Source organism: Tursiops truncatus, chromosome 9 (genome assembly GCF_011762595.2).
Source record: "Tursiops truncatus isolate mTurTru1 chromosome 9, mTurTru1.mat.Y, whole genome shotgun sequence".
NCBI classification, from domain to species: domain Eukaryota; kingdom Metazoa; phylum Chordata; class Mammalia; order Artiodactyla; family Delphinidae; genus Tursiops; species Tursiops truncatus.
The window spans coordinates 6,632,509-6,660,339 of NC_047042.1; the positions used below are offsets into that span (position 1 = coordinate 6,632,509).

General features: G+C 45.0%; 1 protein-coding gene and 1 long non-coding RNA gene across 3 annotated transcripts in view; one reads left to right on the forward strand and one right to left on the reverse strand.

Moving 5' to 3' along the window:
- The window catches only part of EGFR (epidermal growth factor receptor), a 194,755-nt gene extending 193,201 nt beyond the window's left edge, over positions 1 to 1,554 (forward strand). The window contains exon 29 of one of the 2 annotated variants that reach the window (XR_004528039.2): positions 111 to 1,554. The gene's annotated coding sequence lies outside the window, so the exon portion shown is untranslated. The remainder of the gene's footprint in view (positions 1 to 110) is intronic. The other variant, XR_004528040.2, reaches the window with a different exon arrangement.
- On the reverse strand, positions 1,305 to 27,831 carry LOC109550610 (uncharacterized). The gene is made up of 4 exons (XR_004528041.2): positions 27,658 to 27,831; positions 18,801 to 18,929; positions 1,581 to 1,740; positions 1,305 to 1,436 (listed from the first exon to the last, which is right to left on the reverse strand). It is a non-coding gene; the product is annotated as an uncharacterized lncRNA (long non-coding RNA).

Here is a 27,831-nt window from a genome sequence, read left to right on the forward strand (position 1 = left end):
TTGCATTCCTGTTAATGCAGTGTTGATATTAGTTATTAATCATATCTGACCTACTGTAGATGCTCTTTCCTGACAACTTTTTAACGTTCATTAATAAACTTTATTTTTAGAGCAGTTTGAGTTTCAACAACTGCAAAACCGAGGAGAAATTATGGAGAGTTACCGTATGCCCTCTGCTCCCCAGGCTTCCCGCTCCCGCCGTCTACACCGTAGGGCCTGATACGCTTCAGCGAGTGGAGCCGTCTCAATGCCGTGTCGTGCAGGGCACACCTCCCAAGATCTCCCCTTCCCAGATCTCCTCCAAGAGAGAGGCCTCCTTGCGGAAGAGATGAGTCTGTAGCAAGGTTGTGTTTCCTCGGGACACCAGAAGTTTGTTGTTGCGATTCTGCTCCGTAATAAACACTGAAAGTCAGAGACGTTCACAAACCACAACCCTGTGCTCGGGCGTCGGGCCCAGCTGCTCCAACTCTCTCCCCATCGCCCCCCGTACCACGGGGAAGACCTGCCTGCCCACCCTGCGCCATTTCCTCACTCGCCCGTGGAGGAAACCAGCAGCGCTGAGGGAAGATGCTGTGTTGAGGTTAAATCCTTGAGCGGCTCAGGGAACCGGAGGGGGTCGGTCATCTGAACTGGCCGTAAGGGGCAGCGGGTGGTGGGAGGGAGCGCCCAGGCAGGGGGCGCAGTCACCCGGAGCCGTGCCACCCTCCCGAGGCCACCGCCCAGGCTCCCCGTGTCACAACCTCCCTGATGCTGGCCGCGTAGGCGCCCGTCACTTCCAGGGGAGGCGCAGCTTTGTTTGGTGCGGTGCTTCCCGGAGATCATTTGTCACCTGCGTGCAGCACAGGCTGAGGGGCATCTGTCACTCAGGTGGCAGCAGGACTGCAGGATAACCAGGTTCCGGAAGCATAAGCGGATCCAGGGACCTCTCCGGGTCGCTGTGGGACCCCCAGGCCTCCCTGGCCTCCCGAGCCCCCAGCCCCTAGTGTGCTCGGTGCCCTGGGCCTCTTAGAGCTCACAGCCTTCCATCAGGGCTGAACCCTCACGGAGAGAAGGGGGAGGCAGACAGGGACAGTGCTGGGGCCCCGGCTGCCTGGAGCCTGAAATGTCACCCCCACGGGAAGGTCGTGGCTTCCATCCTGCTCAGGGCAAACGCAGCAGCAGCCCGCTCTCCCCCGCCCCCGCCCCCGGAACCCTAGCTGAAGCGCAGTGCACATGGGGTTTCAGCTTGAAGGGATTCTGCCTTTGGAATCACAAAGGCAAAGTCATCACAGCTCTCTGGAGAGAGAAAAGCTTTCCCAAGAATAGGAGGGTTTGAAAACGATGAGACGGTTCTTCCCTGGGTTTTCCGCTTGTTCAGGGCGTGGGCAAGTCCTCCTGAGCCGGTTCTCCAGGTTGTGTCGTATCCTGGCTCGTCCTCCAGGCCATCCAGTTCCTTCCTTCACACCCAGGAGAGGACATTTAAAAACTTGGGTAGAAAAGCCGTAAGATCACATCTAATTTTTGCCCTGGCCTCAAAAACACAGTAAACAAAACATAATAAAGAGCCTGAGGGCATCCATTTGTAGTTTGTAAATGTGTACCTTGAAGGAGCCTCGCCCTCCGGCCCCCCAGGCAGGCACGGCGCCCTGGGAGACAACAGTGCAAGGACGGCCAGGCCCACGCTGAGGTCCGCCACGGCTTCTGTCTGCAGCCTCTTCCTCCTGCCCTGGACACTGAGCTAGAAAAGCTGGATACTAGGTTCTAAAGAAAACAAAAATACATCTTTCACTCCATGCCTGAAAGTCAACCCCGATGAGCCCAAGCACAGAGCTGTCCCGTCAAGGCACATCACGCGTGCAGGTCGCAGAGCAGGACAGACGGGAGCCGTGCGTCAACCACGCTGTCTCACCTGTGGCTCAGCCCCACGCACAGCAGGTGGCCCCCCACCTCTCCAGGTGGTCTGCACCATAAGGTGCTGTCAGCCGGGCCGCTTGGGCAAGGAATTCCTAGGGGACCAGCACCTGAGCATGAAGACAGAGGGCAGGCTGCAGGGGCGCTCTGCCTACCTCCTACCCCGCCCCCAGGAAAGGATGTATCCAGGGATCCGAGGGTGGTGAGGGGGAGGGAGCTAGAGAGCACTACAAGCCAGGGTCCCCAACACCCGGAGCTGAAGCTGGTGTGGCCCCAGCAAAGGCAACCTGACAACTCAGCAGGGAGCGGAAAGCCCAAGGTTTCCAGGAGCCTTAAACGCCCATCGAATTTTCCAAAGTGCAAAATCCCTTCTTTCCTTGAACCAGTGATGCCCTTTAACAATCTAGCCCTGCTCCCTCTGGGTGGAAGCAGAAGTTGGAGGGGTACCCGCCCTCTTTTCTACTCCGGAGCGGCTCAGGGCCTCTCCTTACCACTTACTTTATCTCTAAAGAGCTTGCCTTTTCTGCCTTTTCTGCTTCTCCTCTGTCTTTCCTTATTGTATAATTTAACCATTCCGGAACTCAAACAGAAATGGGGGAGACATTTTAACCTATGACGGGTTTCTTCTGCTCTCACGTCCACTCAGCTGACCAGTTTCCACAACAGCAAGTCTAAGTGGAACGGATCCCACGCAGCACACAGGCTTTAGCCATAGGGGGCAAAGAGGTGCTGGGAGGACCCTGCTTCATAAAGATCAATGAGTAACAGAGGAGATGGAAACGGCACAGCCCATCACTGAAAAAGTTCACTAAACCCAAATAATTTCTGGGTGTTCTAGCAAACCTGCAAAGAATAGTTAATTTTGATATCATTTAAAATATTTCAGAGCATAAAAAAAGATGGGACATTTCCCAATTCATTCTACAAAAGTTAGAATAGTACTAAAAAATCAAAGAAATATTATAGAAAGAAAATTATGGCTTCATTTATGAATGCAGATATAGAAATCTTTAATGAAATACAGGAAATGGAATCATTTCTTCCATTAATTCAAGGACAGTTCATTATAAGATATTTTGTTTATATTCATGAAGAAATAATAGGGAAAATGTGAATATTAAGAGATACATGGCATTTGCTAAAATTCAATTACACTGCTGTTAAAATCTCTTAGTAACCTAGGAATAGATGAAAACACTTTTAACTGGGTAAAGATATCTGCCAAAAATTTAATAAGAAACATTGAACTTAATGGTGAGATACCAACACCTTAAATAAGAACAAGACAAGAGTGACTTTTATCATGCCTATTATTCAACACTCTTCTGAAATCCACTGTTTTGGAGACAAGGAAAAGCATATTATTCATATACAATATATTTGCATCCTTAGAATATAGTCAGCAAACCCTGTCCCATGTCCAATAGTCAAATCCAGCCAGCAGCCTGTTTTTGTAAATAAAGTTTTATTGGAACATGGTCTCATCTATTCCTTTATTGCCTACGGCTGCTTCCACACTGCAGTGGCAGATCTGAGTAGCTGCAACAGGGCTCCTATGACCAGCAAAGCCAAAAATATTTCCTATCGGTCCCTTCACAGAAGAAGTTTGCTGACCCCAAACAACTGGCTGAAAACATTATTAACCAACATTAATAAAATGAGAAAACTCAGTAGGGTGGCCACCTGTAAGTGTCACTAATCCTGCATGCCATCAATCATTAATTAGACAATGTAATGGAAAAGAATCCCATTTAAAATAGCACTGAAACTACAGAATAGCTGAATATAAACTTAAATGTGCAAGAACAGTATGAAAACAAAAACTATAGAACTTTGCTGAGGCATAAAAGAAGACTTAAAAGATATACTGTATTCATGGATAAGAGGACTTAATCTTGTAAAAATACCAATTCTCTCCTAATTATTATATAAAGTCAACTGAAAATTTCAATCATTATTTTGAGAAGCAGAAGTTTTAGAACTTGGAATCCAAAAAAGAAAACGCATGACAGTAGCCAGGAACATTTGGAAAACAATTGGGTAGTGATATCAACGATATAAAAATACACTACATAAAACTAAAATAATTAAAGCTGCATAGGACCAATGCAGCTACAGGAAATAATTAAAGGAAAAAAATTAGAATTTTTGGAAACAGACGTGTACATGGAAGTATAGCATGTGATAGTGATGACATTTCCAGATAGTGGAGGAATAAAAGGCTCCCCAATGAATGATTTTGGAGAAAACGTTTACACATTTAATTATAAATAAATTAATTAGAAAATTAATTAGAGCTCTATTTCAAATTCCAGATGGACTAAAGAACTTCATTCTTTTACATGTAGCTGTCCAGTTTTCCAAGCACCACTTATTGAAGAGGCCTTCTTTTCTCCATTGTATATTCTTGCCTCCTTTATCAAAGATAAGGTGACCATATGTGCGTGGGTTTATCTCTAGGCTTTCTATCCTGTTCCATTGATCTACATTTCTGGTTTTATGCCAGTACCATATTTTCTTGATTACTGTAGCTTTGTAGTATAGTCTGAAGTCAGGGAGCCTGATTCCTCCAACTCCTTTTTTCTTTCTCAAGATTGCTTTGGCTATCCGGGGTCTTTTGTGTTTCCATAGAACTCGTGAAATTTTTTGTTCTAGTTCTGTGAAAAATGCCATTGGTGGTTTGATAGGGATTGCACTGAATCTGTAGATTGCTTTGGGTAGTATAGTCATTTTCACAATGTTGATTCTTCCAATCCAAGAACATGGTGTCTGTCTCCATCTGTTTGTATCATCTTTAATCCCTTTCATCAGTGTCTTACAGTGTTCTGCATACAGGTCTTTTGTCTCCTTAGGTAGGTTTATTCCTAGGTATTCTTTTTATTGCAATTGTAGATGGGAGTGTTTCCTTAATTTCTCTTTCAGATTTTTCACCATTAGTGTATAGAAATGCAAGAGATTTCTGTGCATTAATTTTGTATCCTGCAACTTTACCAAATACATGGATTAGCTCTAGTAGTTTTCTGGTAGCATCTTTAGGATTCTCTATGTATAGTATCATGTCATCTGCAAACAATGACAGTTTTACTTCTTCTTTTCCGATTTGGATTCCTTTTATTTCTTTTTTGTCTCTGATTGCTGTGGCTAAAACTTCAAAAACTACGTTGAATAACAGTGGTGAGAGTGGGCAACCTTGTCTTGTTCCTGTTCTTAGTGGAAATGGTTTCAGTTTTTCACCATTGAGAACGATGTTGGCTGTGGGTTTGTCATATATGGCCTTTATAATGTTAAGGTAAGTTCCCTCTATGCCTACTTTCTGTAGAGTTTTTATCATAAATGGGTGTTGAATTTTGTCAAAAGCTTTTTCTGTATCGATTGAGATTATCATATGGTTTTTATCCCTCAATTTGTTAATATGATGTATTACATTGATTGATTTGCAGATATTGAAGAATCCTTGCATTCCTGGGCTAAACCCCACTTGATTGTGGTGTATGATCCTTTTAATGTGCTGCTGGCTTTGTGTGCTAGTATTTTGTTGAGGATTTTTGCATCTATGCTCATCAGTGATATTGGCCTGTGGTTTTCTTTTTTTGTAACATCTTTGTCTGGTTTTGGTATCAGGGTGATGGTGGACTCGTAGAATGAGTTTGGGAGTGTTCCTCCCTCTGCTATATTTTGGAAGAGTTTGAGAAGGATAGGTGTTAGCTCTTCTCTTAATGTTTGATAGAATTCGCCTTTGAATCCATCTGGTCCTGGGCTTTTGTTTGTTGCAAGATTTTTAATCACAGTGTCAATTTCAGTGCTTTTGATTGGTCTCTTTATATTTTCTATTCCTTCCTGGTTCAGTCTCAGAAGGTTGTGCTTTTCTAAGAATTTGTCCATTTCTTCCAGGTTGTCCACTTTATTGGCATATAGTGGCTTGTAGTAATCGCTCATGATCCTTTGTATTTCTGCAGTGTCAGTTTTTACTTCTCCTTTTTCATTTCTAATTCTATTGATTTGAGTCTTCGCCCTTTTTTTCTTGATGAGTCTGTCTAATGGTTTATCAATTTTGTTTATCTTCTCAAAGAACCAGCTTTTAGTTTTATTGTTCTTTACTATTGTTCCCTTCATTTCTTTTTCATTTCTTTCTGATCTGATCTTTATAATTTCTTTCCTTCTGCTAACTTTGGGGGGTTTTTGTTCTTCCTTCTCTAATTGCTTTAGGTGTAAGGTTAGGTTGGGATTTTTGGGGGGGTTTTTTTTGAGATTTTTCTTGTTTCTTGAGGTAGGGTTGTATTGCTATAAACTTCCCTCTTAGAACTGCTTTTGCTGCATCCCGTAGGTTTTGGGCCATCGTGTTTTCATTGTCATTTGTTTCTAGGTATTTTTTGATTTGCTCTTGGATTTCTTCAGTGATCTCTTGGTTGTTTAGTAGCATATTGTTTAGCCTCCATGTGTTTGTATTTTTTATTTTTTTTCCTGTAATTGATATCTAGTCTCATAGCATTGTGGTCAGAAAAGATACTTGATATGATTTCAATTTTCTTAAATTTACCAAGACTTGATTTGTGACCCAAGATATGATCTATCCTGGAGAATGTTCCATGAGCACATGAGAAGAAAGTGTATTCTGTTGTTTTGGGATGGAATGTCCTATAAATATCAATTAAGTCTATCTTGTTTAATATATCATTTAAAGCTTGTGTTTCCTTATTTATTTTCCTTTTGGGTGATCTGTGCACTGGTGAAAGTGAGGTGTTAAAGTCCCCCACTATTATTGTTTTACTGTCGATTTCTTCTTTTATAGCTGTTAGCGTTTGCCTTTATGTATTGAGGTGCTCCTATGTTGGGTGCATAAATATTTACGATTGTTATATCTTCTTCTTGGATTGATCCCTTGATCATTATGTAGTGTCCTTCTTTGTCTTAATAGTCTTTATTTTAAAGTCTATTTTGTCTGATATGGAAATTGCTACTACAGCTTTCTTTTGATTTCCATTTGCATGGAATATCTTCTTCCATCCCCTCACTTTCAGTCTGTATGTGTCCCTAGGTCTGAAGTGGGTCTCTTGTAGACAGCGTATACACGGGTCTTGTTTTTGTATCCATTCAGCTCGTCTATGTCTTTTGGTTGGAGCGTTTAATCCATTCACGTTTACGGTAATTATCAATATGTATTTTCCTATTACCATTTTCTTAATTGTTTTGGGTCTGTTATTGTAGGCTTTTTCCTTCTCTTGTGTTTCCTGTCTAGAGAAGTTCCTTTAGCATTTGTTGTAGAGCTGGTTTGGTGGTACTGAATTCTCTTAGCTTTTGCTTGTCTGTAAAGTTTTTAATTTCTCTGTTGAATCTGAATGAGATCCTTGCTGGGTAAAGTAATCTTGGTTGTAGGATTTTCCCTTTCATCACTTTAAATATGTCCTGCCACTCCCTTCTGGCATGCAGAGTTTCTGCTGAAAGAGCAGCTGTTAACCTTATGGGGATTCCCTTGTATGTTATTTGTTGCTTTGTCCTTGCTGCTTTTAATATTTTTTCTTTGTATTTATTTTTTGATAGTTTGATTATAATATGTGTCTTGGTGTGTTTCTCCTTGGATTTATCCTGTACGGGACTCTCTGTGCTTCCTGGACCTGATTGACTATTTCCTTTCCCATATTAGGGAAGTTTTCAACTATAATCTCTTCAAGTATTTTCTCAGTCCCTTTTTTCTTTCTCTTCTTCTTCTGGGACCTCTATAATCCAAATGTTGGTGTGTTTAATGTTGTCCCAGAGGTCTCTGAGACTGTCCTCAATTCTTTTCATTCTTTTTTTCTTTATTCTCCTCTGTGGTAGTTATTTCCACTATTTTATCTTCCAGGTCACTTATCCATTCTTCTGCCTCAGTTATTCTGCTATTGATTCCTTCTAGAGAATTTTTAATTTCATTTATTGTGTTGTTCATCATTGTTTGTTTGCTCTTTAGTTCTTCTAGGTCCTTGTTAAACGTTTCTTGTATTTTCTCCATTATATTTCCAAGATTTTGGATCATCTTTACTATCATTACTCTGAATTCTTTGGTAATAGGGAGACTGCCTATTTCCTCTTCATTTGTTTGGTCTGGTGGGTTTTTACATTGCTCCTTCATCTGCTGCGTACTTCTCTGTTTTCTCATTTTGCTTAACTTACTGTGTTTGGAGTCTCCTTTTCACAGGCTGCACGTTCGCAGTTCCCGTTGTTTTTGGTGTCTATCCCCAGTGGGTAAAGTTGGTTCAGTGGGTTGTGTAGGCTTCCTGGTGGAGGGGACTGGTGCCTGTGTTCTGTTGGATGAGGCTGGATCTTGTCTTTCTGGTGGGCTGGACCGTGTCCAGTGGTGTGTTTTGGGGTGTCTGTGAACTTAGTATGATTTTAGGCAGCCTCTCTGCTAATGGGTGGTGTTATGTACCTGTCTTGCTAGTTGTGTGGCATAGGGTGTCCAGCACTGGAGCTTGCTAGTCGTTAAGTGGAGCTGGGTCTTAGCATTGAGATGGAGGTCTCTGGGAGAGCTCTTGCTGATTGATATTACGTGGGGTCAGGAGGTCTCTGGTGGTCCAATGTCCTGAACTCGGCTCTCCCACCTCAGAGGCTCAGGCCTGATACTCGGCCAGAGCACCAAGACCCTGTCAGCCACACGGCTTGGAGGGCTTGTACACAAACAGCATTACAACAGCAACTTTAAAGTACTCTCTGCTTAGATAGCCTTTGTTATCTTCATCACATGCTTTAAATACTTCTTGTGTTCTGATGGGCTGGCTTCCCACATCCACAGCCAGGTCCTGGCCTTGTAAAACCCCAAGGACTTCATGCTGCCTCAGCCAGAGAGGATGGACTGCGTGGACCTGGGCCGACTCTGGGGAATCCTCAACCCTGCGGGTCCCAGAGGATGCAGAAAACGTCTGTTGGGGATGTTGGCAGGGCACCATTCTGGGGAGGTGCATGCTAGGGGCAGGAATCCCCTTCTTTTTAGTTTTTAAAGAAAGAAATAGCAGTAAAAAAATCAAAATTCATATAAGGAGAAAAAACTTTGAGATATATCAGGGATTAATATCTTAAAATATGAAGAATTCCAATGGACTCATAAAAAATAGTTAAACACCCTACTAAAATTTTGACAGCATATAAATGGATAATTCATGGAGAAATTACAAATGACTCATAACACTTATGAAAATGTAACTCAACCTCACTAACAGTCAAGAAAATGCCAATTAAAATGAAACAATAAACACTTTTCACCACACATTTTGGTAGGGATATAAAGTGTCGTAAACTTTTTGGAGGACAATAAAAAGTTTAAATGTGTATATCCTCTGATACGGCAATTTCACTTGTAGAAATAAACTCTATTAAAATACTGTTATTGACTGAACATCTCTCCCCCCCAAAATTCATGTTGAAGCTCTCGTTCTGGAATTTGGAGATGGGGCCTTTGGGAGGTAGTTAGGGTTAAGTGAGATCAGGAGGCTGAGACCCCATAGCGGGATTAGTGTCCTTACAAGAGGAGAGAGACCAGAGCTCACACGCTCTCTGCCACACGATGACATGGCGAGAAGGCAGCCGTCTGCCAACCAGGAAGAGTTCCCACCAGAACCTGACCACGCTGGCCCCTTATCTCACACTCCCAGCCTCCAGAACTGTGTGAAATCCGTGTCTGTTGTTTAAGCCCCGCGTCTGCAGTGTTTTGTTTTGGCTATCTGAGCTAAGACAAATATTCAAACAACTATACAAAGATATAGGAATGAAAATGTTCAGTAAAACATTATTTGTAATAGAGAAAAAAAATTTTTAAATGCTTAATATCCATCAAAAAGGAAATTATTAAATAAATCATGGAGCACCCATAGTATGGAATTCTGAGCAGTTGTAACAAAGAACAGGATAAATGCTCATTATATAGTTCTAAATGAAATAAAGCAAATTGCTGAATAACATTTTTGTTATTTTTAAAAGCTTATGTTCGTGTATATACCTACCTTTGAGTGTGTGTGTATGTGGGTGTGTGTGCACACAATCTGGAAACCATCTGGAACTATTAGTGTCAGCCCATTAATGGTGGAGACGGGTGGTGAGTAGGGAGCGGTATGTGAAATAATAAAGTGGCAAGGAGGGAATTTCACTTTTTATTTTCTATATTTCTGTGTTGTTTGGCTTTTATAATGAATATATATTACTTTGGCAGTTGTGTTGGGACAAAATTTAATGTATGTCAGTTCCCTTCCCTCCACTCACAACAAAACATTTAGCAATTTCTTGTTTTGTTTTCTCTTCTCCCTGCTCTCTCTCCCCAGAACAAAATCCTTGTGGTACTGTCTCCTGGGAACAGGTCAGTGGAAGGAGAAAGCAGTGCTGGGGCACTGCGGGCAGCGGGAGGATGTGGCCAGCAGGCAGTTGGGCTGAGCATGCAGGTTCCTCAATCACTGAGGATGGGGTGACAGAGCCCCTCCACAGTGAGGGCGTCTTAGTCAGCTTGGGCTGCCATAAAAACACACCACAGACTGAGTGGTTTAAACAGCAGACATTTATTTCTCACAGATCTTGGGGCTGACAAATCCAAGATCAAAGCAAAGGTAGAGAGGCCTCTTCTAGGCCTTACAGAGAGAAGCCTCCTCACTGTGTCCTCATGAGGCAGACAGAGGGAGAGAGTGAGTTCTCTGGTGCCTCTTCTTATAAGGACACTAATCCCGTCACAAGGGCCCCACCCTCACTACCTGACCTAACCCTACCTCCCAGAGGCCCCTTCTCCAAACACCATCTTTAACTGGAGGTCAGGCTTTCAATGTATGGATTGGGGGGGACACAAACATTCAGTCTATAACAGAGAGCCTTCTTCACTTTAGGATGCAAGAGGCTCAGGGAGGATAAAAGACTTTAGTGAGAGCACATGTTTACATGTGTTTACAGTTTAAGCGAGATCCAAGTATGCCCTGGAATTTCTGTTTGGATCTTGTTTCTTTAAATGAGATACTGATCTAAGTATCCAAGCCTTTGCCATTATAGGTCAAAGTTTCAATACATAACTTTTTAATGCTTAAGAAACAGAACCATATTTTTAAGTTTACTGGCTACAGGAACTGGCAACAGAAAGATTTGGAATGTGTTTTAAAAAGTGAGTTGGAGCAGGGGGATGCTAGGAAGAGTTTCCTTAAATATATGCACTTCAAGCAGCACATCCCAAAGCCAGTCTCAACCCAGTTCCACCAAAGAATTTAGCCTTAATGCAGGAATCCACTATATGTAACAAAAAACTTCTCCCTGCCCTTCTAGAATTGTGCAGTTATGCACCATCCTTGGGAGAATCAAGACAATAATCGCTTAGATTTCTTCCTATAGAGCTAAATTCTCTCTCGGTACCCAAGTTGAAAAAGGCCGGCTGACATCCAAGAGTAAAAGAGGATTCCAAGCTTCATCCATTACACTAACCAAAAGGAACGCACTAGTAAAGTGCTAATGAATACTTGGGCTAGTGAAAGAATTAACTAAAGAAACAATAATCATTGGTAATATATATTGATTTTTAACATAGATCAGATGCTGTGCTAAGTGCATATCTACACTAAGAGAGAAAAATGATTTTCCCATATTACAGATGAAGAAACATTTAAAATGCTGCATTATACTACTGTTTTGGACATAGGAAAAATCACGTCAGCCTTGTTTGGGACCAGAGCCCACAGAGCTGGGGTATTTCCTCGGGGTCAGCTGCATACTGCCTGGGCTCCAGACACAAAGTCAAAGCAAGCAACCCTGGGATACGGTCATTCTGGGCCCCCTGAGAGTGACAGGCCCACAGAGTATACACCAGCAATGAAGGACACCGGCTCATTGCAGCAAATATTTATGGCCCTACTCTGTGCCAAGAAAGGTGTTGAGAGCTGTGAAGACACTAAGGCTGGTGTCCCACAGCAAGTAAAGTTGAAGGCACGCACACACACGCGCGCGCACGCACACTTGTGGGACCACACCGTCAGAACAAGGTATGGTTACACTATGGAATACTGTGCAATATTTAGATAGAATTAGCTGAATTCCTACGTCAAAATGGAGAGAGGTTTCCAAACCATATTGCTGAGGGAAAAGAGCAAGCTATCGAATTATAAATATAGGAACTACCCTTCCTCACCAAAAAAAAGAAATCCATTGCCATCGGCAATACCATACCATGAGAAAGCTGGCCAGAAGCCACACCTGGGGACGCCTCGCCCTCAGCTGCCAGAGGACATCCTGACAACCGGAACGGTTATGGCCAAGGTGAAACCACAGAGCCTGACAAAGGGCAAGCAAATAAACAAAACAACCAATGTGGGAGCTAAGATGATATCCTTTAGTCTAAAAGGTACAGACTGGAACGCAGGAGATACAGAAGCGGAGCATCCTTTGAAAACAATAAAAGGATCGTCCCAAAGGAAAGGGAAGCGCATTTTAAATAAATCCTGTATTCGCCGGGTCGAAACTACTTGTTCAGATCTTACCACTAGGAGGTTTTCATTCATTCATTCATTTGTTCAGCAAACATTACTGAGCACCTACCATGGGCCAGGAACTGCTCTGGACCCTGGAAATGTGATGGGAACAAAGCTAACAAAGCCCTGCTCTCCCCCAGAGCCTACAGCTTGTTTCTTATGTCCCCCCCTTTCCTGTGATGACACAGATGATTTTAAAATACCTAAATCTGAAGGCCCCCAGGAATTCCCAGGACAGCCACGGTGGATTCTGCAGGTGGCTCCCTTTTCTCGGGGGGTATTTGCTTATCCTAAGGACCCCTGAAACCTCCTCACTGAGTCTCCCTTTTACCAGCCCCTCCAGGGCTCTGTGACTGCTGTGTCACTGCACTCCTGTCCCTGAATAAATGCTGCAATTCTGGTAGATAGCCTTTAATACTATACCCATGTAATGTGAATTCATCCCTCTTTCAAAAGAGTCAAATATTGCCGATGGCAATGGATTTTTCTCTCTTTTTTTTTTTGGTGAGGAGGGGTAGTTCCTCTATAATTCAGTAGCTTGCTCTTTTCCCTCAGTAATACGTTTTGCAAACCTCTCTCCATTATGACATAGAAATTCAGCCAATTCTATCTAAATATTGCATAGTACTCCATAGTGTAACCATACCATTTTTTTTTAAGCCACTGTCCCTTTGTTGATAGCCCTTTGGTAGCTTGTTTCCAGTCTTTCACTTTTTTTTTTTTTTTTTTTTTTTTGGCTGAGTTGGGTCTTTGTTGCTGCGGGCGGGCTTTCTCTAGTTGTGGCGAGTGGGGTCTACTCTTCGTTGCGGTGCGCTGGCTTCTCAATGCAGTGGCTTCTCTTGTTGCGGAGCACGGGCTCTAGGCACATGGGCTTCAGTAGTTGTGGCACATGGGCTTCAGTAGTTGTGGCTCATGGGCTCTAGAGCACAGGCTCAGTAGTTGTGGCTCACGGGCTTAGTTCCTCCGCAGCATGTGGGATCTTCCTGGACCAGGGCTCGAACCCGTGTACTCTGCATTGGCAGGTGGACTCCCAACCACTGCACGACCAGGGAAGTCCCTCCAGTCTTTCACTATTACAAACAATTTTGCAACGGATATTATTTTATATGCCCTCCTGTGCACCTCTGCAAGGCTCTCTCAGGGGTACAGCAAAAGGGAATTGCTTGTCAAATCATGGGATATTTTAAATACATACTGTCAAATTGCCAGAAGAATATAAGAGGCCTGTTTCTTAACATCCTTGCCAATTCTTAATATTATCAAACTTTATAATTTGTGTCAATTCAATGAACATTAAATAGCTGGTTTGTTTTTGTTTTTTACTTTTTTTTTTTTCGGCTGCGTTGGGTCTTCGTTGCTGCGCGTGGGCTTTCTCTAGCTGCGGTGAGCGGAGGCTACTCTTCATTGCGGTGCGTGGTCTTCCCATTGCAGTGGCTTCTCTTGTTGTGGAGCACAGGCCCTAGGCGCACGGGCTTCAGTAGTTGTGGCATGTGGGCTCAGTAGTTGTGTCCCGCGGGCTCTAGAGCACAGGCTCAGTAGTTGTGGCGCACAGGCCCAGTTGCTCCACGGCATGTGGGGTCTTCCTGGACCAGGGATTGAACCCATGTCCCCCGCATTGGTAGGCAGATTCTTAACCACTGTGCCACCAGGGAAGTCCTGTTTTTGTTTTTGCTTTCTTTGTTTGTGGTTTTGCATTTTCCTAGTGAAGACGGGCATTTTTAAATTTTTATATCTGCATATAAAATGCTTATTGTAAGTAAAACATATAATAAAGATAAACAAACATTAAAATATATATACACATATTTATTTTTCTTATTTTATTACACATTCCGATTATGTTTGTGACCTTTTTCTATTGGGTTGTCTGTCTTCTTTTTATTGACATTTAGGAGTTCATTACATACCCTGGATTCTCATTTTCAATTTTCTAGTCACATACAGTTTATATGGTAACTGGTACCATTGGTAAACATAATTTTAACTTTGTTTATACAAATTTATTTTTTCTTTATGGTGTTTGCTCTGAGCATCTTATTTTAGGTCTTCCTTTTCCCTAAGGACATAAAAATGTTTTCTCATATTTTTGTCTGTCTCCGGGGTATTTTTACTCTCAGCTTTCCGAGTTTCAACAGCATCGTTCCCTCTCTGGTGCTGGACCACACATCCTCCCGATGAGGCAGTTTCCTTAGCCGCACGCTCCTCAGCAGGCACTTCTGGGGCTAAGGCACACCCATCGGGTCTGCTGCCCTCAGCACCAGCTGCTCACATCCGCCCTGCAACCTCCCAGTGTACCCAAAGTCCCAGCACTTGGTGAGAAAAGTGAGGGAAACATTCTCAGTGGCTCTGCTGCCCACGCCACCCACAGAGCCTGGAAACCCAAGGAGCAGCCCTGGGACTTAAGCGGTAGGAGGTTCATGGGATTCCTAAAAAGCCTTAAAAATGCTTCTCTGGTTTTCCTGGCAGAATAACACACCCCCATATAAATCAGCAGGAGGCGGTGGCAGTGAGGATTCTGAAAAATCTTGGCAGGTTCCGTCATAGCCAGGGCCATCTTTCCGAGAAGAACTCATGGATGCTGTTGGCTTCCAGGGTGGTACTGAGCCGCCTCCAGACTACAGAATCAACCCACACGACCGTGTCTTCTCCTCCGGGGGCCAGAGGAAAAGTGCCCCACACCCCGAGTGCCTGCCAAGCCCATCAGGGTCCCCCTTCCCTGGAGCCACGCAGGCTTCAGACCACCACACGTTTTCAGCAGGAGACACCTTCCCCTCTGTCGAAGACCTTCCCCTTTGTCAGAAAACAGCCTAAATTCCAAGACTTCCAGGCCTCAAACAAAAAGGAGCACCAGACTCTCCCTTCCAACAACAACAATCCTCACGGCGTTGGCTTTCATTATCATCCTAGTTTGCAGGACGGCTGCTATACCTCCAGATGGCAAGCCAGAATTCCAGGAAAGAAGGTGGGGAAAGGGTAAATAGGTAAAGAGGAATGTCAAATAAGTGCCTTTGGATCAGAGAGTCTAGATGTTTGATTGTATATCATCTGTCAGAACACTGACCGAGGGCAGCAACAGTACCAAAACCTTTCTAGGGCCATCGTGTTTCATCCATTTGGGCTGGAGTAGTCGCTCACCCTCCCAGGATCAAGGAATCTCTGCCACCTAAACAACTGGGCTACTACAGAAGAAAATAAGAGAGAGGAGATGCTGTCAGATAGATAACAGCCAGTGCGTGCAACAAGGAGAAATCTGTGAGGAAACAGGACAATGGGAAAGGTACAAAGTCAACAGGGCGGTGACCAGCAGTCTCATCACAACTCCATCAGGCCAGGCGGCAATGGAGGCTTGACGTAGGGAGTGCCCAATGGCTGGGATGTGTTCCCAGAATGCTAGGGATGCCAGGGATGTTGGAATCCTACAGTTACCCAGCACGTTCTACCCAGTGTGGAGCAGAACCCTGGAAAGCTAATGGTGACATGAAGAGCAGAGCCCAACCCATAGAGCAGGGACTGGAAAACTGGAACAGGGTGTGTGGGCCCAGCTAAGTGGGTCAAAGTGCAGGGCTAGGCAGCAGCCTCAGGAGGAAGCTAGAAGGCAGCCAATAAACCAAGGCACAGCTGACTGCATGGCCCAGGCAGACGCAGCATCAGAGAGGAAAGCTGGGACTTAGGAGACATGCAGTGGCCCAGAACTGCCTCCAGGTATAGTCCAGGAATTCTGAGACCAAGGCTCAGAGCAGGACAACTAAGTCTAGCCCCCACCCTGGGGGTGGGGTGAGTCTCTCTAGTCCACCCCGCCCTTGGTGGACGTGACCAGGTCCTGTCAAAGCTGACCCCAGTTGAGGCAACATGGCTGGAAGGGGAGCCTGCAGCCTGGGGAAGAGAGGCTAACAGTCCTCGGCTTCTACTCATCTCTGCTTGTTCATCAGCCTCCTCTGCATCCAGCCCTGTGATGGGGCAGCCCCACCCTCTCCACCTCCCTGCCCAGGTGCTTCTCTATGTCTGTGCTTCTAGAGGAAAGGTCAAGAAGAAGGACCCTCCCTTCTTTTGCTCCCTTCCCGTTCTCTTGACTTGGGTTTGAATTCTACTCAGTTGTGCCAGACTTGGGTACGCTCTGGGTTATTCCTGCCTCTTTCCATACAGGAGTGGCCCATCCACTAGAGTCCGCAAATTGTCTGTGCTTCAGGCCCCAGCCAGCTGGGCCCACTTCCCACCTGGAATTCTGATTTGCTGCCTGGAGGTGCAACAGCCAACTTGTCAAGCACCTTAATGCATTTATTCACTAAAACAAACTTAAAAACAAACTTCCTCTTGTGACTTTGTCATCTCTTGCATCCTGCAGCTCAGTTTTCACTCTCTACCTCTTAGTCTCCCCAACTTACTCCATCTAACAGAACACAGCATGAGTAGTATGATGACCATTTACTACAGAACAAGAAACGAGGAGGCACTGTGCCCATGGCCTCATGTATTTTGGAGTTTTCATTCCTAAACAATATAGAATAAAGAGCATCCTCTTGCTAGTAAATTGTCTGAAATTGTTGGAATAAGACATCTTGCTTAGTAAAGACTGCTACCAAGTCAGAGGTCCTGTCCAGAAGTTGGCTTAATATCTTACCCCTCCCCGGCTTTTCCCCAACTTACAAATAAGAACATCATCAATTTCTTGCATCTTTCCTATCACATCCCCCTGCAGCCTTCTCAGATGTAAGCACCATCCGGAATTGTGTTTTTAATCATCTTCTTGTTTTTTAAAAAAGTAGTTTTATCACAAATCAATGAATTTCTAAACAGTATATTATTTCATTTTGCTTGATTTTTACTGCTCTAATTTAGGTGGTCTCCTGGGGCTGCTTTTTCCATTCTACATGTGTTGGCAAGATTGCTTGGGGCTGCTTTTTCCATTCTACATGTGTTGGTAAGATTGCTTGTGCTTGTTAATTCATTTTCAGTGCTGTTGTTCCCTTTACATTCAGGCAAGAGTGGATGAGAATTACAGCCCTGTTCCCCTGCATTCAGCCTGAGTGGCTTCCTGTCCTCCACGATGGACTTGGTGATGGCTCATCTCATCACACTGCATAGCGTCAGGGTATTTCCCAGCCAGGTAGGTGAGGGCTGCTGTGTGTATAATGTTTGCTAGGAGAGACAGGAGCTATTTTTATAAGTCAAAAATGATGTCATTGCTCCTCTGGTTTTAAATAGCTCTGCAGAAAACGGAAACGGTCATGTTTCTGAAGAGTGCATTTAGTGGGTTCTAAAATGATGTCATCACAGCCTACAGACGGGTCTCATGATGCACCACATTTCCTTTGATCTTGAATGCATGTGACTTCAGCCTCCAATCACCTTCCATATGGTCTTAATAAACAAACTTCAGCAAGAAACGTGAGTGCTTGTGGCACTACAGGTGTGGAGCGTCATCTGCAACAGGAGCTACAAGATCGGGTCTGGTCCGGAGCCTGCAAGCCATTCACTGTGTGCCTTTGAGTGAGTTTTCCTCTCTGAACACAGTCTGCTCAGCTCTGAAAGGAGGAAGCTGGACCACATGGTCCTTTCTGGCTCCACAATTCTAACATCCTTTAACTTAGGAAAAATCCAAGGAAGCAGAAACATTACTGGCCAACTCCAGGGTGAGAGAAAGGTTTACGCTGTACTGCCTGTTCCTCGTGCACATTCCCCCACGTGTTCTCAGCAGCCAGAGATGTCTCATCCCTTTACTAACGTACTTCACCAAGCCCGAGTCTGGGTTGGAGGTGGACCTAGACTAGTTGCAGGTGACAGGAGCTTCAGACTGCCTTTCTTCTCATCAAAACAGCAAAATCCCCTGTCTGAGTCCAACCCATCCATATGCATTTTCCAGTAACAAAGGAGCTTTAAGGCTGTTGGCTTCCAGGGTGGTACTGAGCCGCCTCCAGACTACAGAATCAACCCACACGACCGAGTCTTCTCCTCTGGGGGCCAGAGGAAACGTGCCCCACACCCCGAGTGCCTGCCAAGCCCATCAGGGTCCCCCTTCCCTGGAGCCACGCAGGCTTCAGACCACCGCACGTTTTCAGCAGGAGACACCTTCCCCTCTGTCGAAGACCTTCCCCTTTGTCAGAAAACAGAAATGAGCTCACGCTGACGCTACAGATGCTAAAATTAGAATGCAAAAGAAATCTCTGCACCTATTTCATCAGTGAGCGTGGTTTTATCTCCAGGATGGAGAAGGAACACACCCTCCCCTCCTTATCCGAGGGGCTCACCTGGGCTCTGCTACACACTGCTGGGTGTGACCTTGGGTGAACCCACATCCACCCTACAGTGAGGGGTTGGGTTAGAGGGTCCTTAAGGTCTGCCACCTCTAAAGTCCCAAGATCAGACAGTCTGTCTACAACAAAACAAACAAATGTGGATACCTATTTTTGGAGAAGGTTCAAAGTACAGAAGAAGAAATCTGGATCCAGATGTTACCTTCCTCTGCATCTTGGAGCTTCACTGCGCTTCTGTCCTGTCCTGGACGCCAGCCTCGTGTCTCGCACATCCTGCCAAAGTCAGCACCTCAGTGACGTTGTTCCCATTTCACAGATGAGGAAACTGCATCTGAAATACAGTAGGTCACTTTCTTAATGATTCAGTTACTTAACACACAGCTACTGGACGTCAGTGCTAGGACGCGAGCAGAGGCCTGCTCCACAGTGCGTGCTGTTCAAACACAGCAGAATCCTGCTGGGAGACAAAGCACAGAACTGCTCCGCTCTTCACGGGGTCCGCAAACCGTCTCAGCACAGCCCCTGCTTTGGATGCCAGCATCTCTCCTGTCCTCCCACTTTAAAAGTACAAGGGAAGGACTTCCCTGGTGGCACAGTGGTTAAGAATCCACCTGCCAGCTCTATTTACAATAGCCAGGACATGGAAGCAACCAAAGTGTCCATCGACAGATGAATGGATAAAGAAGATGTGGCACATATATACAATGGAATAGTACTCTGCCATAAAGAGAAACGAAACTGAATTATTTGTAGTGAGGTGGATGGACCTACAGTCTGTCATACAGAGTGAAGTAAGTCAGAAAGAGAAAAACAAATACCGTATGCTAACACATATATATGGAATCTAAAAATAAAATTTAAAAAAAGGTCACAAAGAACCTAGGGGCAGGATGGGAATAAAGACGCAGAACTACTAGAGAATGGACTTGAGGACAATGGGAGGGGGAAGGGTAAGCTGGGACAAAGTGAGAGAGTGGCATGGACATATATACACTACCAAATGTAAAACCGATAGCTAGTGGGAAGCAGCCACATAGCACAGGGAGATCAGCTCAGTGCTTTGTGACCACCTAGAGGGGTGGGATAGGGAGGGTGGGAGGGAGGGAGATGCAAGAGGGAAGAGATATGGGGATATATGTATATGTATAGCTGATTCACTTTGTTATACAGCAGAAACTAACACACCATTGTAAAACAATTATACTCCAATAAAGATGTTAAAAAAAAAAAAAGAATCCGCCTGCCAATGCACGGGACATAGGTTCGAGCCCTGGTCGGGGAAGATCCCACATGCTGTGGAGCAACTAAGTCCGAGCACCACAACTACTGAAGCCTGCACGCCTAGAGCCCGTGCTCTGCAACAAAGAGAAGCCACCGCAATAAGACCGCACACCGCAAGGAAGAGTAGCCCCCGCTCACCACAACTAGAGAAAGTCTGCATGCAGGAATGAAGACCCAACGCAGCCAAAAATAAAATAAATAAATAAATTTATTATCTAAAAAAAGTACAAGGGAAGAAGGACCTGAGGACTCCACACAGAGGGTGGGAAAGCACTGTTCTGCTTACCTTGTTTTATATTCTCTGAAAAAAGGAAGGAAGCCCGCTTGGGTTATAACCCGAGGAGCCACTTTCTTGGCAGTGAGAGCCTCAAGGTAGCCACTAACATGACTTACAAGCTTATGTGAAACAAACGCCAGGCAGACTGGGTGCTTCTACAAAAGTGCAATGATTCTATGGAAATGCGCTCGATCATTTTCAAAGGACTCATCTCCAAGAAAATCAGGCTTTGTAATCTACAAGCACAATTATTTTCTCATTGATTCAATGCAAATATTTTATAGAATGCCTGTTCCCAAACATGAGGAAGCCATACGCTGTAAGGGGACCCCAATGGTACGTACAGGATTATGTAAAATGAGATTCTCTTCCTATAAGTTCGGAAGGTGTACAAGTTGAAAGAACACATTGCTATCTGAATGCCAATTTGGGGAAACAAATGTCTTCTAGGATGACTCACATTCTGGTGAAAAGTGATAACCAAGTTATGACAGCAGAACAGTGAGTCGAAATTGAGAAGAATAAGAGGCGATGGCTGCCTGCCCTGCTTTCCCTTCCCCTCCCTTGTTCCCCTGTCGTCTGGCCATCACAGACACACAGTAGCGGGCACAGCCGCAGACGCGGGCCTGGGAGGCGGGCCAGGGCTCAGGCCGGGCTTCCAGCGGGTGCCAGACCAAAGCCCAGGGCTCCAGCTGGGATTCTGGAACAAGGCTGAGTGTCATTAGCTGATTTCCTGAAGGCAAAAGCGTCTCGACGAGGTGACAGGAGAGCCAGGTGGCTCTGTCCGTGGAGGCCCGCTGGCAGCCGCTCAGCCTCCCTGGACTCCGGCCAAGGCCTCCAGCCGCCGCGGCCCGCGAAAGGCCGCGGAGGCTGGTGCCGAAGGGCGGGCTTGTGGTAAAGAGGCACTTTCTCAGAAGAGACAACTTCTTGCCCTTTTCTCCCACCCACCCGGGCTCCCTAGTTCAGGCTTTCCTCACGTCCCCTCCCCCCGCCACGCTCAGCCCTCCTCTCCTTCCAGAAGCATGTGCACCGGGGGCGGCAGCGAGGAGAGATCGCCAGGCACACGTGGGGGCTGGAACCCTGACGCAGCCCCACGGAGGATGTGCGCTCGCAGCCGCTCGTTATGCATTTCAGGGCGCGCTCCTCGCTTCCAACAAACAAGGACGGCCGCGGCACGAGCTGTGGCCATTCGGTGCGGACCACGGCGGCCTCCCGCGGCCACTGCTGTCCTGGCTGCCCAGCCGCTCCTCCTTCGAAAGCGATTGCACCGCTCTCCGCTCCTCGGCTGGCCCAGTGGCGTCCTCACGGCTGTCCTGGAGCACGAGAGACAGACAGTGCCTGCCGAGGGCTGCCCGAGTCAGAACGGTCCGGCGTTCCCACCTGTGCTCGGCGGCCTGTCTTATCGGCCCGATGCCAGCCAGCTCCACAGGCCTTGGCCCCGTGCCAGCGCCCGTCCAGCTTTATCCGTGCTGCGGGGCCTCCTCTTTGTGATGGAAAACGGTCATAAGCCGGGAGCCACCAGCACACACCTGGCAGGTGTAGTGCATGTGAACGGCCCAGAGCAGGACCTTGTCTGTACTCGCAGGTGCCGGGAACTGTTACTTTCCTAGTTTGTCATTACTTCTTCACCCTTGTCCATGTTCAAATGTCAATGAAAAGTAAATAATAAAGAAAAACAAAAAGAACAAAATGCATTAACCAAAAGCTCCCCTCTTTAGGTGTATCTGCCATGTCTCTTTCACAACTTACACTCTGTGAAGACAGTGACTGGTTCATTTGGTTTGGCAAACATAGCCATTAATATATTATAAACACTCGGTCTGATGTCAATACGAAGGAGAATTTAGAAACGTCACCTCTACAAAAGAAACTCTTCTAGGTAAGCAACCAGATCTTGTGTTGAGTCAATAACCTGTGGAAACAAACTTTTTAGTAGTACCTGGGCTGAAATTCCAAAATAATATAAAGATTGATGTATCTCCTGAAATGAAGATTCCATTACAGTCTAATTCCCTTCCAGGCAAAGGCCACGTGAAGCTGAAGGTTGAAAAAATGCCGGAAGTGACAGAGAAAAAGACGTCACTTTCAAGCTGAAACGCGAGGAGAACTTGTCATGGCCCAGAGTCCACATGGTCTCGCAGTTTCAGGGCTAGTGGTGACAGGCACAGGACACGAAGACCACGTGTGATGGGAGTGTGGGGCAGGAAGAAACAGATGAGAAACAGTTGCAAGAGATTTCCGAAGCTATAACAATTTGAACAACAAAATAAGTGATGATCGTAACAGATTATAACTCATTGAATCAATAGTTCCTGAGTCCATAGCCATGTAAGACACATAAATAAGGAGAAGTGAAAGTTCTTCGTTGAAGTAGAGCGCCAACTCAAAATACAAAATAAAGATGGAAACCTCACAGTGTTGACACTCACACTGAGAGTGCAAACGCGGTGCGCCTAAAGCCCACTGGAGTCTTCGCACGCATCAACGCACCGGCTGCCAACTGCCAGCAGCCACGTGCCTCCCCGCCAGGCACACACAGTCACGAATAAAGAAACGTTAACACCAGCGACAAGTGATGTCAGTTTCTCTTAAGAATGTTCTAGATAAACTGGTTAAAAAAAAAACTATTAATTTCATTAAATCTTGGCCCATTAATACATGTCCTTTTACTATTGTGTGAAATGAGAAGGCGCGTCTGCCGTGTGCTGAAGGGTGACGGTATGGGTTTTGTGGGCGGAGCTTGTCAGCTTTCTCATGGACACCAGTTTTACTTGAAAGAACAACTGATAGACAAATATGTTATTCACACATGGGTATTAGGCAGACATTTTCTCAAAAATGGACAAACCAAGCCTGATGCTTCAAGGAAATAACTGAGAGTAAGTGTTGCCAGTGAGAAAATTCAAGCTTTTTAACAAAAACTAGAATTTGGAAAACCTGAATCTGCCACCATGAGCTTGACCGTTTCCCATGACCTAGTAACTTCTGTAACGAGATCAGTGGTGATAGTAACAGATGTGACTTTTCAGTACTGTATAATGAAATGTGTCAACATTTGATAAATTTCACAACTCAAGGATCCAGCATTTTCCAAATGGCTAATGTCACAAAATGTGACAAAATAGTACACAGATAAAATATCTATCCAAACAGCAAGATAGAATAATGGATTTTAATGTAACAGAGTATGAAAATTTAATTGACATGTTTCAAATTCCACATTGCAACTAACCTTTAAGAAACTACTACTGTTGAGTTTTGGTGTAGTATCAAAAAAGAAGACCCATAATTATCCAAAGTGGATATTTAAATACTCCTCCTTTTTGTGGATTTTCTGCAAACATTTCTGCCATAAGACCATACTCCAACAGATCACAGAGGTGTGTAAAAATACGAAACAGAGCCACTTTCCTCACTAAACTTCCTTCTGAAAATATTACTTTTCATGAAATTGTTCATTTATGTTAACATGTATTTGGTTTATTATTGTTATTTTTAAATGAATTAGTAAATACTTTTAAAGTTTCCTACCTCTAATTTCTTCTTCTTTGTATATCAATAAATATTGATAGATCTAAAACATATTAACAAAAGCTTTTTGGAGCCCTTAGTACTTTTTTAAGAATGAAAAGGAGTCCTGAAATTAAAAGGCTTAAGAATTGCTACCTTGGGAAAAAGTATGCTCGGGGAAAAGGTGTTTTCTTTCTTGCCGATTCCTCAAAAACATTAAACTGCTAATGAATTGGAACTCTGCAAGGTGCCGGGAGAGAGAGATGGGCTATTTAGCACTGTTCAGACTTATCTGATCCCACAGACACCAGTGCACCGTGTGGGCATCTCTCCACAGACAAGAGCCCTGGAGACGGGAACCCAGGCTCTGCCATGAACTTGCCATGTGGCCTTGGTCAAACCCAAACCTAACACCCTGTAACAGTGGCACATCAACATTCCCACTTGCATGTGGCTTTGCACTCCAAATTCATATGTGGAAGCCCTAGCCCTGAATGTGGTAGCATTTGGTGACGGGGCCTCTGGGACATGACTGGGTTTACATGAGGTCATGAGGGTGGGGCCCTCATGGTGGGATTAGTGCCCTTGTAAGAAGAGACAGCAGAGAGCTTGCTTCCTCTCCCCTACACGTGAGCACACAGCCAGAAGGCAGCCATCTGCCAGCAGGTAGAAGGCCTCACAGGGAACCGAATCTGCTGGCACCTTGATCTTGGATTTCCAGCCTCCAGAACTGTGAGAAACAAACGTCTACTGTTGCAGTCCCCCAAGTGTGGTGTTTTGCAATAGCAGCCTGAGCTGACAAAGACACACACACCTATAACAAGGCGGCACAGCTAAGGAAGGCTGGCAGTGCCGTGCAGTTACGTACATGAGCCCCGTGGTCCCCACTCAAGTACGGCTTCTAACCTGAGCTCCTTTCCAAATGTTTTAAATGTATTTTCAATCAGAATAACACGCACACGTTTTCTAAAAATCAACTAAGGAGAGACACTGATAAAGAAAGCCACTTGTCCCTGCCTGCACCCCAACCCTCAGCCCTGCTCTCCAGAGTAACCTGATTCCATCATTTCTGATTTGGTTCTGTGGTTGCCTCTGAAGTTCCCAATACCAAGCTCACAGAGCTATTTCTGGATTTATCAGCTCTACATATTATCCGCTGTTACGCTGAATGATGGTTTAGTTTGCTTACACCCTCGATATCTTTCCCCATAACACATTCACCTACTACATACATACATATGTATATGAAATATAGGTGTATGATACCTTTTTCAATTTATCTATTTGTGACCTTTATAATTTTTAAATTGCATCTTTATATCTCTATTTCTTTCTTCATTAATTACAGATAGGTGGTATTTCTTTTTTAAAACATCATTGCCAATGCTCATTTATTAATCAAAGTCAAATGGGAAATACATCTGCTCTGATTTATAAATTAAGATTCTTAGTTGTCAGAGATGGTAAGCATCAGCTGGACATCTGGTTTTCTTTCCATCTCAGTGTTTTTTTAAGTCTACTGCAAAGTGTACATTATCATAGTGGTGTGAGCTTTTGATGACCCATACGCACAGACTGGCCATCTATGGCTCAGCTCTTTCGTGGAATCCTTTGGGCATCTTCACGATATCCATGGTCTGCGTTTTGGAGAAACGTAGGCGTGTACTCCCGGAGCCCCCTTCTTCCAAATCTGTGAAGACGTGCTCTTTCTAGGACTGAGAACTGCTGTCTCCCAGGAACTCTCTTCAGAGCGCTCCTGAGTTGGACCCACTGTTTCCTAGACCCCTCAGCTCCCTTTTTTTATTTTCTCCTTGTGTTTGCTAGAGTACCGCCTTGCACTAGTTTCCCAGAACAGACACAGGAGTTAAAGTGGTTTTACTGTGCTGTTAATGAGCCTATTCCAAGGGCCTGGGAAGGAAGGGCCTTTGCCTTAGAGTCACATGATGGTGTGTTTTTTATAAATTCTTCAAAAATTAGACCCTTCAACAGCAACCGTTTAAGGCAACGTCTCTCTCCCGCCTGTGTTCGGTCACATTCCCCACATTGCTGGGTGGCGGTGGAGCAGCCCCAGCGCGTGTTTGAAATCTGTCTGAGGGGAAGCTGAGTAGGGAACACACTGAGCTGCGGCACCTCCACCCCCATGCAGAGCTGGGTTCTTGCCAAGCCAGAGAAGGAACGGCTTCCACGAGCCACCCCACTCACCGCGTCACCTCTCTCCCCAACAGGCCACGCCCCTGCAGGCCCTGAGGTCATATCCCAATATGAACACGGAGTTTCCTATACTATCAGTAAGAAATAACAAATTTTGACCAACCATAGCAGAGAAAGGACTGAATGCTTCTCTTCTCTCCACAAAAATACTATAAAACTGTTGTCATATGAAGAAGCAACAAAAAAGTATGGGGAAAATATATGATTAAAATATATGATCAAATCAATATATGATCAGTCAGTGAATCAAATTTTTTCTGGATTTTATAATATTTAAGGCTAATATTTGTATTTAGTTGTGATTTCTCATATGATTCTAAATAACTATTCACTTTGTATCTAATTATATAGTAGTAATTTTTAACGTTTTTCTGAAAGAGAGGCCCCCCAGATTGTACAGGCTTCACGCCCCACCAAACCTAAACCTATCACTGTACTGCAAGTACATTTCCTGAAGCCTTGCAGTTCTGAAAATAACTTGTATTTGATAGATAATGCGGCTAAGTAAAAAATTTTAGTTTGAATTTTTGTTTCTCAGATACCCAAAGGCACTGAATCAGTATTGAGAGTACCATTTTGATTCACTTCCCTGCTTTGGTGGAGTGGGGTGGGAAGCAGGCAGGATGGGTAGTCAGCTGGGCCACATGAAACACAACCACACCTGTTGCTAAAATACAGAAATTCTTTTGCACCAGTTGGTACATGGTCAGCATCCTATGACCCCCAGCCCCAGACCTAGCCCTGGAATGTCCCAGCATCCTGCAGACGCTCCTCTTGGACCTTTAGACCTTTCCACCATCCAAACAGCTAAAGGGCTAATACCCAGTATAGCAAGACCCCACTGGAGAGTTAATTCCAGTGGCATCCATTCTGATGGGCCAGTGCCCAGGCCATACCAAGTGTTAAATATTTTGAATCCTGCCACCGGGTGGTGGGATTTCGTTCTTATTGTTGGTATTTCTTTTTCTCTGGAAGTCATGAATATTTTCTTTTGTCGTATGAGTTCTGAAATTTCACAGTAACGTGGGCTGTACAAGCCTCTTCCCTTTCATTGTGCTGGGTTCTCCACCCTGGAGATGTCCAGTCAGTCTGGAAATTGCCCTGACCCCTCTTCTGCAGGAAGGCTTGCTCTCATTGTGATACAGGGGCAGCCTGCGATGGGAGTTTTAAATTCTTTCCTTAGGGAATTGCCCTGAGGCTGACCTTCCAGTTCACTTCCAGAAAACACTGGGCACAATTAGGCAGGAAGCTGCGTCCTCCCACGGGGCCCCCAGCCCTGCCTCACCTTCACCAGCCACACGCGCTGCCGTTCACACCCACCCTCTTCTCCCTCAGCATCTCTTGCACTGTGGTCTCCTCGCGTCACCGCCAGGGCGTGGGTCCTGTCACTCCTAAAGCATCTTTGTATTTTGCTCTTGCTTCTGACACACACGAGCTCATCCATCCCTTTTTTCTTCCAAAATTATACAGAACTGCCCTTTGCATGCAGAATATTGCCTGTAGGAAGGAGCCCCTGTCTGGTGTCTCGATCTGTGTGAAACCATCCCCCCCCACACCACTGCTGCCCACACCATCTCCTATTCCAATTCCTGCTCACTCACGGCCTCCAGAAGCTGTGCTCTGCCTGGGATGACCTTTACCCCCCTTCCATCCTGTAGGATTTAACTCACACTCCACCTTCTCTATCAAGTTTTCACAGATGCAACACATACGGCCCTCCCATGCCAAATACACCTCTCACTTAGCCAGGCCCTCCTGAGTGTGCACGTGTAGCTCTTACCTTAGCTGTCTCTCCTGGGTTCCGAGCCCCTGTACCCGGCTGTGAGCACAGTGGGTTGGACATTACATAACAGTTACCGTTCAGTTTGAGAGACTGGGAAGAGAGATGGTTCTGGGAATAGAACGGAACTTCCTTGGGTAACAAAGGTCTAGGAGAGCCAGAGAACCAGAACCT